Here is an 11,006-nt window from a genome sequence, read left to right on the forward strand (position 1 = left end):
CACTCCCACCCCAGTGCTATTGCACTAGCCATCTCCCTTGTCGAGGGATTGATGGGACAACGGAGGTAGGGCATATGCCTCCTCCACAGAATTTACAGCACCCCTTTGCTCCCTCTTTATTCGAGGCTAGCAAGGGAGGCCAGGGCTGGGCTGGCTCACACCCAGGGCAGGCGGACGAGAGCAGGAGTATGCCAGGGGAGCAGGATCAGGAAGAGCTGCTGGGTGTCGTGGGCCACTATATGGCACCTCCACGCGCAGGAAGACTACTGGAACCCAGATGGCAGCCAGTATCAACCATCTTTCCAACAAAGCCCTGCAGGAGAAGGCCTTTCTAGAAGCTTTAGAAGAGTACAGCGCCAGAGAATTGAGAGGCACTAAAAGTACAGAGTGTCAACGGTCAAATCTGCAGGCAGCTGGGTCAGCAGACTCGCAGTCAAGAGCTAAAAAAGCAGCGAATTCTGAAGCTCCTAACATCGAAAATCACCGCCTTTGCTCGTTCCACGGATCATACTTACCTGGCAGGCGAGACACCATGATCACCAAGGTGGTTCTCCCAGGACGAGGCTATCCCATTGCACTTCGGGTGTGCTGACGCCTGCGATGTCCCCAAATGCGGGATACTCGACTGCAAAATTTGTGGTAGTGGCATATAAGACCTGCCCTCAACCCCAAATATGCGGGGCTATGCAAAACCGCTGCAGCGGAAAGAGAGGCAGCTAAACCTGTGGGCCTCATGAGGGCAGGCCCGGGAACGAGCAGGACATCTCATCCAACACCCAGCTAGCAGCACCCCTCGGCATCCACCAGTCAACACCAACATCCAAGGACTGGTGAAAGCTCGGGGACCGCTGCTTATTACCCCCAAAGGTCTTTTTTAAGACAGGGGCCCAGAGCGTGACCCCAGGGAAAATGCGCCGCCCCACCGACAGCACCAGCATACCAGCAAAACTGAGCCTTCATGAAAAAACAATGAACATGGAGGTAGGTAGTCTGGTTCCTGCCAGTTTACACAAAATAAGGGTGCTCTACTAACTGGGGGGGCATTTACACTTGTTTAAAAAAGCATGGGGTACTGTCACAAATAACAAATATATACTCAACAGTATTAGTGGATAAAAACTTGAATTCAAATTGGGCATATTACCGCCAGTTCAGCAATGCGCCCATAGGGCATTTTTCCCTCTAAGAAAGAGAAGCGAGAAGGTCAAGCTGAACTAGAAAGGCTCATTACAAAAGGGATCATGGGAAAAAAACAAACATGAACCATTGGAATTTGTATCGAATATATTCACCAAAACTACAAAAGAAGGTGGATGTCGCATCATCATTGACATACATCACTAAATAAATCTGTTGAGTATATACACTTTAAGATGGAGACGTTTTGTCACTGCCAGACATCTGATCTCCAAAGGATACTTTATGGCAAGCATTGATATTGAAGATGCTTACTATCTAATACCCATACACAAGGATCATTGTAGATACCTAAAATTTATCTGGATGGGGCAACTATGGGAGTATAGAGCATTCCCAATGGTCTAACCTCAGCCCTAAACTAATTACAAAAATACTAAAAATAGCCATGAAAATATTAAGAAAACAAGCATAATCATGGCATATATTGGATGATATCCTCATATTAGGAAAAACAAAGGAATTAGCTGTGGCAGCAGTTCTAGCTACGAAACAGCTCCTTGAAACACTGAGGTTCATCCTACACCCAGATAAACCAAAATTGAAGCCGTTAACTACCATGGATTATCTGGGCTTTAATATCAATTCTATCCATATGACTGTTACTTTGCCAAGGTGCTCGGGTCACTATAATCAAATCATGAATGTACCCACTGAAGCTATATCAGAATTACAGTGGTGGGCAGACAATGTTTGGCACAGTTTCAGCCCTATTATTATCACCAATCCTAACTTGGTTATTAAAAACCGATGCCAGTGCTTTAGGCTGGGGAGCAACTAACTCCATATCCAGCACAGGTAACAGATGGACCAATTCAGAATCATCGTTACTACACACACTGGGCATCAACTATTTGGAAATGGTGGTCGCCTATTGGGTTAAAAAGCATATGCATTTCAAATGCAGCACGTGCATGTACGGTTATGGATTGATAATACTATGGTGGTGGCTTATATTAACCATATGGGGAGCATAAAATCATTATCGTGCAACAAATTGGTCAAACAGATCTGGCAATGGTGTGTCAAAAGACATTTTTAACTATCGGCTGCCTATCTCCTAGGTAAGCTAGAACACAGTGGGAGACACCACGTCACGGGGGAAAAATTTATGATAACATTGAATGGATGTCAAACCCAAAATATCTGCTAAAGTTATTAAGCAATTTGAACGCCAGATATCAATTTGTTTGCAACAAGACGGAATCACCAGTAACCTATGTATGTGACTTAGGAACCAGATCAGAGGCAGCAGCGGTAGATGCCTACACGCTGGATAGGGGGAATTTCTGCTTTTGCTTCCCTCCCTTCTGCCTCATCAGTCGGGCACTTCGCAATACAGATGGAATCTGCCTCTGGGATATTGAAGGTGCCCGACCGGCCTACATAGCCATGGTTCCCAGTTCATCACGACATGGTGGTCGAGTCACCTATGGATTTCCCTAGTGGACCACGGTTGTTGACTCACCCAGTATCAGGCATAAGCCACCCATGCCATAAAAACATCTAACTCCTGGGTTGTAGGTTTGAATAGACATTACCAGGGACTGGGATTATCCAAATGAACCATTACCACCATGTCGGCATCCCTGCGAACAGTCACCAAGAACAAACATGGGAAAAATACTGCCAGGACGCAGGGACAACATACGAAACTACTCAACCACTGACGTATTGGAGTTCCTGGACCATCTACACCATGATGAAAAGATGAGTTACAGTGCCGTAAATACAGCACGAAGCGCCCTGTCTGCTTATCTAAAAACAGCAGGACAGCAGAGCATGGGATCCCATCCACTGAAGATAAAACTTATGAAGGGCATTTACAATAACAAGCCCCAAAACCCAGGTATACCCATGTATGGGATATCAGTGTGATATTGACATATCTCAGAGAATGGCCACCAGCTAGATCCCTCAGTCTTGCACAATCTATGTTAAAAACGCTCATGCTTATGGCTCTCGTATCCGCTCACAGAGTCCAGTCACTCCATAAAACTAAGACTGGATAACATGGTGATCACCCCAGACCGCATTACGTTCATCATTCTAGGTCTGGTAAAAACCAAAGCGACCAGGAACGCCCAATTCACTGGTGGTATTCCGGGCCTACCCACCAGAGTCCAGGTTGAGTGTGGTGACCCATCTACAACAATATATAGACACAACCCACAATCTTAGAGGGAGAGGAAAAGCCTATGGGTCAACCACAAGAAACCCCAAGACGGGGTAACGAGCCAAACCACTTCAAGGTGGCTCAAACAGGTACTGAAAGCTGCCGGAATAGATAATAATACATTTAAATCCCATTCCACTAGGGCAGCATTGATATCAGCGGCTGAACGAATGGACGTCCCGGTTGACCACATTCTCAATACGGCAGGATGGTCAAGGGAAACGACGTTCAGAATATTTTTATTGTAAACCGTTGATAAGCCTGATTTAATTGCAGACAGAATATTACAAACTGCAAATATTTAATTTAAGCTCAGGGGAGCTATTTATGTTGTTATTGTTAACAAATACCTTTCTGTTTCTTGAGAAAGCAGATCCATTGGTTGATTACGATAACACTTCCTCCCTCAAGAACTTCGGCAGTGAGTGAAATTAAAACTGTTACACGGTTTGAAATCACAGACCTTTGAAATCTTCACGTAGTCACTCACGTGACTCCGAAGTAAAATAGTAAGATTAAACGAGTACTTACCAGTACGAAGTTTGATCTGTATTTTATGAGGAGTTACGATGAGGGATTACGTGCCCTCCGCTCCCACCCTCATTATATAGATCAAACTAGTAAACTGATGTCTCCTTGATCTTTACTATGTTTACTTCAAATATTGTGTCTATCTGTGATTCCACACCGCTGCTTGGAAGTATGCCGCACCTGCGCACTGGGCAGGGTTCTTCACGTAATCCCTCATCGTAACTCCTCATAAAATACAGATCAAACTTCGTACTGGTAAGTACTCGTTTAATCTTACTATTTTACCAGGGCATCAGTAATAAATGACCTACTCTCCCCTGAAATTACATTAAAGGGATCGATGTGAGAACAAGGAGAAGAGATCAAGATAAACAGGGCTGGAGAAATTCAGTGGGTGAGGCAGCATCTATGGAGCTTCATAGCAGCTTCCTCACCCGCTGAGTTTCTCCAGCATTTTTGTTTACCTTAGATTTTCCAGCACCTGCAGTTCCTTCTTAATTAAGCAAGATAAACGGCTGATAGATTGACCAGCTTTCTTCCATGACCTAAACTTTATAATGATCCCATGCATTTATTAAACATTTCAACAGACAAAAAAAAATGGAATGCAATATACCTTCAACAATACCTCCAAATTTTCACAAATCGAAACTGTGCCAGTGATAGGGGTGTTGGCAGGTGCGATAATGGTGTTTCAGAGGCACATGGCTATATGGGAAATAGACGGATCCGGATCATATGTAGGCAATTGAGTTGATGTTCAGTACAGACATTGTGGGCTGAAGGGTCTGTTCCTATGCTGTGCCTTTCTATGTTCTATATTCTATGCTCTATCAGAAATACTCATCTCTATTAATGTAAGCTTAGCAGTTCCTCCTTTGTTACACACGTACAGAGTGGCAGGCACATAGATGTGTTCCAACGTACATGTTTTAAGGCAATGGAATGTCACACTAATTGATATTAATAAGTGCTGGATCAGAAGGTCTTTAAGTTTCAACATCAAACCAATAGTTTGATTTCTAAGTTTTTAGCTGACACAATAGCCATTGTCTGACCTGAAGGTCTCATGTCTCTTGTCACTGATTAATATTTCACAAACATCATAGATTTGATAAAACAATTAGTGATTCTTTGTTAAATGTTGAGGAGATTATTTTGAAACTCCGCAATTACCAGAAAAAAAGTGCGGTGTTCATTGCTCTTTGTTGCTTGATCCTCTTTTTCAGCCTGATGTGTTAGAACATGTTCAATACATCAATTTAAAGTTCCATTGGAATAGAAAGAAAGTATCCCAGTAACAATGTAGACCAATTTGTACCTGTGCCATGCCGAAGGCCAGTTTCTGAGGTTAAACAAAAGAAAAATGGCATTAATGGGATCAGTTTTTAAAATACATTTACACAGGTACATGGATAGAAAGTTATAGATGAATGGGGGGCAAATGTGGGCAGGTGGGACTATAGATGGGGCATTTTGGTCAGCATGGGCAAATTGGGCAGAAGGGCCTGTTTCTGTGTTGTATGACTCTATGAATTATACAATGATCAGCCAAATAGTCAGTTTCTGGTAAAAGACACAAAGTGCTGGAGTAACTCAGCGGGTCGGGCAACATCCCTGGAGAATGGATCAAGAGTCAAGAGTTCAGTCAAGAGTGTTTTACTGGCATATGTCCCATATTGTCAATGAACTTCTTACTTGCAGCAACACAACAGATATGTAAACATAGTACACTGAACACCACACACACACGCACGCACACGCACACACACACACACACTATATATATATATATCACACTTATCCATTGATCTGCTGTTACTCCAGCACCTTGTGTCTTTTTTCACAAACCAGCATCTGTTGTTCCTTGCTTCCACAGCCTGTTTCTGATGTATGATTGCATGACTCCAATAAAAAAAGGTGATGACATACAGCCTAATTATCCCAGTGATAATCATTACCAAACAATTCAGTGATAGGATAGATCACAAACAATCTGGGATTTGCACTTATATTTCAAAATAAATTGGGAATTATGAGATGAAGATCAGGCCTGGGTTAATTGATGAATCAAGTTTGACTGATAGGGTGCCAGAAATGCAGGTCCCATATTTTTTTTTCCAAACTGCTCTGTATTTTTCTGCCCTGGGTTTTGCAATCATCTGTGAGACGAGCTGAGTTTAGCATTTAACTAATTTGCATCTCCCAATGAGAACTGGCTGGGAAAAAACACACTGGTAGATCCAGTGTTTTTCACGTGTAAAATCTTACCAGGTGTGTGTGTGTGGGTGTGCCAGAACAAAAACCGTGCTCATGAACTGCTGACTAAAGTCATTTGGGTGACTAAGCCACAGATTTAGCCAGGTTTTAAATCTGTCCAAACACTGAATTACAAAGCGTTCAAAAGCTTTGCAAGACTCCCAAAAATTAATAAAGCGACTTAACCAAATAACACATGATCAAAAACACTTACAATTGTTAAAAATTCAAATAAATTCAAGCAATTGAAATCAGATGCAGATTGCCTGGAGACAGGAGAAACTGCAGATGCTGGAATCTTGAGCAAACACAAAGTGCTGGAGGAACTCAGTGGGTTTGGCAAAACAACATTTTGCTTATCAGGGCCCTTCTTCAGCCTCTGAAACTTTGTCTGTCCATTCCCTCCATAGATGCTACCCGGTCTGCTGAGTGCTTCCAGCACAATGTGTTTTGCTGCAGATTGTCTTGAATAGATTCTACAATGTAAGTAAGCAGTGTCAAGTCAAGTTTATTTGTCACATACGCACAGGGGCGGATTAAGGCTCACTGGTGCCCTAAGCACTGACCAATCTTGGTGCCCCCCTCCTTTCCACACTGACCCAGTCCATTTTAGTTGTTGACATGTCTGACCAGATATACAATGCAGGTTGCAGCAGTACAAAAAGGTATTCATATGATAACACAATATACTGTACAAACTAAGCCAAGCTTCGGCTACATAAAGTTCTACAAAAATGCAATACAACATCTATTTTAATATTTCACAAGTTAAATGTATCAAAGTTCCAATATTCATGACCTGAAAGACATTTTTCTGCATTTCATTTTCGCAAAATCACTGATGACATCCTCGAAATTAATACTTCTCAGAATGTCTGCTTGAATTATTAATATACACAGTGAGTCGAGTCTTTCTTGAAGCATAACTGATCTATTTGGGTTTTTTATACGTTTCAGTTGTGAGAAAGACCTCTCTGTTGTGCAGTTGGTGACCATTAATGTTAAAAATATTCTTAAGGCAATTTCAACATTTGGAAAGGCACTCTCTAGTTTGTCTTCTGTAATTGTGTTGTAAAGTTCCATGTGAGTGAAAGATGTTTTCTTGGTTGTTTTAAATTTATGAAGAACATATGAATGGAACTGCTGAAGCTCTGTAGACAAAGTGTTGTTCATGTCATCTGGATAAACATCAATGAGTGCCTGACAAGTCTTTGAGTACCTTTCACTTTCTGATAATTGGGAATTAGCACCTTGTTGGGTGGCATTAGGAACATCTGTCAGACAAGAGAATCTGTCTGCTATTTCAGTGTACACCTTTCGTCTCCTCATTTCCGTTTCTAACTTTTCAACAATTACATAAAAAGTGGTGATACGGAATTTTTTACAAATCTTCATTCGTTTTTTTTTCTTTTCACCCTTTTCCCAACTTTGTGGTGCCCCCTTTGGCCCTGGTGCCCTAAGCACGTGCTTAGTCTGCTTAATGGTTAATCCGCCCCTGCACACACATACGAGATGTGCAGTGAAATGAAAGTCGCAATGCTCGCAGACTTTTGTGCAAAAAGACAAACAACCAAACAAACTATAAACACAATCATAACACACATATTCTTTTACATAATAAATAATGGAAGGAAAAACGTTCATTAGAGTTAGTCCCTGGTGTGATAGGTGTTTACAGACCGAATGGCCTCTGGGAAGAAACTCCTCAACCTCTCCGTTCTCACCGCATGGCAACGGAGGCATTTGCCTGACCGTAGCAGCTGGAACAGTCCATTGCAGGGGTGGAAGGGGTCTCTCATGATATTGTTGGCTCTGGAGTTGCACCTACTGATAAATAGTTCCTGCAGGGGGGCGAGTGGAGTTCCCATAGTGTGTTCGGCCGAACGCACTACTCTCTGCAGAGCCTTCTTGTCCTTGGCAGAGCAATTCCCAAACCAGATGGTAATATTCCCGGACAAGATGCTTTCCATCGCCGCTGCGTAGAAGCACTGGAGGATCCTCGGAGACACTCTGAATTTCCTCAATTGCCTGAGGTGGTAAAGACACTGCCTTGCCTTACCCACGAGTGCTGAGGCGTGTGATGCCCATGTCATATCCTCGGATATGTTGACTCCCAGATATTTAAAACAGCTCCCCCTATCCACAGGATCCCCATTTATCCTCAATGGAGTGTACGTCCTCGGATGATGTGCCCTCCTAAAGTCCATGATCAGCTCCTTAGTTTTTTTGATGTTCAAGAGGAGGCTGTTATCCTGGCACCAGAGTGCTAGATCAGCCACCTCCTCCCGGTAGGCCTTCTCGTCGTTGTCTGAGATCAGGCCCACCACCACAGTGTCATCAGCAAACCTGATTATAGAGTTGGAGCTGAACCTAGCCACACAACCATGTGTGTACAGGGAGTACAATAGGGGGCTGAGGACGCAACCCTGGGGCGATCCTGTGCTCAGGGTGAGGGACTTCGATGTATTCCCTCCTTTCTTGACTACCTGGGGCCTGGCGGTGAGAAAGTCCAAGACCCAGGCACACAGGGAGGTGTTGAGCCCCAATTCCATTAGCTTCCCGGCCAGTCTGGTGGGGACTATCGTGTTGAAGGCTGAACTGTAGTCTATGAACAGCATCCTCACGTAGTCCCCCTTCTGGCTGTCCAGATGGAAGAGAGCGGTGTGCAAGACCTGGGAGACCGCATCGCCCGTGGATCTGTTCGGACGGTGCAAACTGCAACGGGTCCATGTTCCAAGGGAGGAAGGCGCAGATGTGTTTCTTCACCAGCCTCTCAAAGCATTTCATGACTACGAGGTAAGGGCCACCAGACGGTAGTCATTCAGACAGGCTAGGGAGGCATTTTTTGGTACCGGTACAATGATGGATTTTTTGAAGCAGGCAGGCAGCAGGGAAGAACAATTGCAGAATCATTAACACAACATCAATCAAAAGGTTTGGGATTTCTGTGTTGTGGGCTTCTGTGGTTTACCAAGGACACCCCTCCCCTCCCCCCAAATTTTGCCTGAGGCATCCATCAGCCAGATCTAGAGTAATAGAACTAATTGCCTTCTCTTTACAAACAAAATCTTCAAGCTTTACTATTCAAGAAGGAACTGCAGATGCTGGAAGATCGAAGGTGCACAAAATTGCTGGAGAAACTCAGTGGGTGCAGCAGCATCTATGGAGCGAAGGAAATAGGCGACGTTTCGGGCCAAAACCCTTCTTCAGACTGATGGGGGGTGGGGGGGGGGGGGGGAGAAGGAAGGAAAAGGGGAGGAGGAGGAGCCCGAGGGCGGGCGGATAGGAGGGTGGGAGGAGACAGCTAGAGGGTTAAGGAAGGGGAGGAGACAGCAAGGGCTAGCAAAATTGGGAGAATTCAATGTTAATGCCATCCGGACGCAAGGTCCCCAGGCGGAATATGAGGTGCTGTTCCTCCAATTTCCGCTGTTGCTCACTCTGGCAATGGAGGAGACCCAGGACAGAGAGGTCGAATTGGGAATGGGAGGGGGAGTTGAAGAGCCACCGGGAGGTCAGGTTGGTTATTGCGGACTGAGCGGAGGTGTTCGGCGAAACGATCGCCCAACCTACGCTTAGTCTCCCCGATGTAAATCAGCTGACACCTAGAGCAGAGGATGCAGTAGATGAGGTTGGAGGAGATGCAGGTGAACCTTTGTCGCACCTGGAACGATTGCTTGGGTCCTTGAATGGACTCGAGGGGGGAGATAAAGGGACAGGTGTTGCATTTCTTGCGGTTGCAACGGAAAGTACCCGGGGAGGGGATGGTGCGGGAGGGAAGGGAAGAATTGACAAGGGAGTTGCGGAGGGAGCGGCCTTTGCGGAAGGCAGACATGGGGGGAGATGGGAAGATGTGGCGAGTGGTGGGGTCACGTTGGAGGTGGCGGAAATGGCGGAGGATTATGTGTTGTATTTGCCGGCTGGTGGGGTGAAAGGTGAGGTCCAGAGGGACTCTTCCCTTGTTGCGAGTGCGGGGATGGGGAGAGAGAGCAGTGTTACGGGGTATGGATGAGACCCTGTTTTGAGCTTCATCTATGGTGGCGGAGGGGAATCCCCGTTCCCTGAAGAACGAGGACATTTCTGATGCCCTGGTATGGAATGTCTCATCCTGGGAACAGATGCGGCGTAGGCGGAGGAATTGGGAGTAGGGGATGGAGTCTTTACAGGGGGCAGGGTGGGAAGACGTGTAGTCCAGATAGCCATGTGAGTCAGTGGGTTTGTAATGTATGTCGGTCAGGAGTCTGTCCCCTGCGATGGAGATGGTGAGGTCAAGGAATGGTAGGGAAGTGTCGGAAATGGTCCAGGTGTATTGGAGTGCCGGGTGGAAGTTGGTGGTGAAGTGGATGAAGTCAGTCAGTTGTGTGTAGGTGCAGGAGGTGGCCCCAAAGCAGTCGTCAATGTGAAGTGTAAATGGTTATTAGGAGAAGGCAGGAGAATGGGGTTGTGAGGGAAAGATAGTTCAGCCATGATTGAATGGCGGAGTAGATTTGATGGGTGGGTGGGGTGATGGTACCACCCCTTCAAGCTTTACTGCCTCGTCAAATTCTCTTTTTCTCATATTATACTTGAAAGAAATTTGTTAATACAGGACTGTTACTATCAATAATACCAAAATGTGGCTTGAGTGATGGCATTGAGTGATGGCATTTGGGAAAGGAGAGATAAATCAAGAACAATGGAAATGAATGGCGCACAAATCCCTCTCATATCTTGGATCCCAATAGTCTGCCAAACTTCATAACTGTTAGGAGCAGAATTAGGCCATTCAGCCCATCAAATCTACCCCACCATTCAATCATGGCTGAACTATCTTTCCCTCACAACCCCATTCTCCTGCCTTCCACTA

General features: G+C 45.0%; 1 pseudogene; it reads left to right on the forward strand.

The window, feature by feature from the left end:
- Positions 1–507: 507 nt before the first annotated feature.
- Positions 508–662, forward strand: LOC129701893 (U1 spliceosomal RNA; annotated as a pseudogene).
- The last annotated feature ends 10,344 nt before the right edge of the window (positions 663–11,006 follow it).

This window comes from Leucoraja erinacea, chromosome 11, assembly GCF_028641065.1.
Source record: "Leucoraja erinacea ecotype New England chromosome 11, Leri_hhj_1, whole genome shotgun sequence".
Lineage (NCBI taxonomy): Eukaryota > Metazoa > Chordata > Chondrichthyes > Rajiformes > Rajidae > Leucoraja > Leucoraja erinaceus.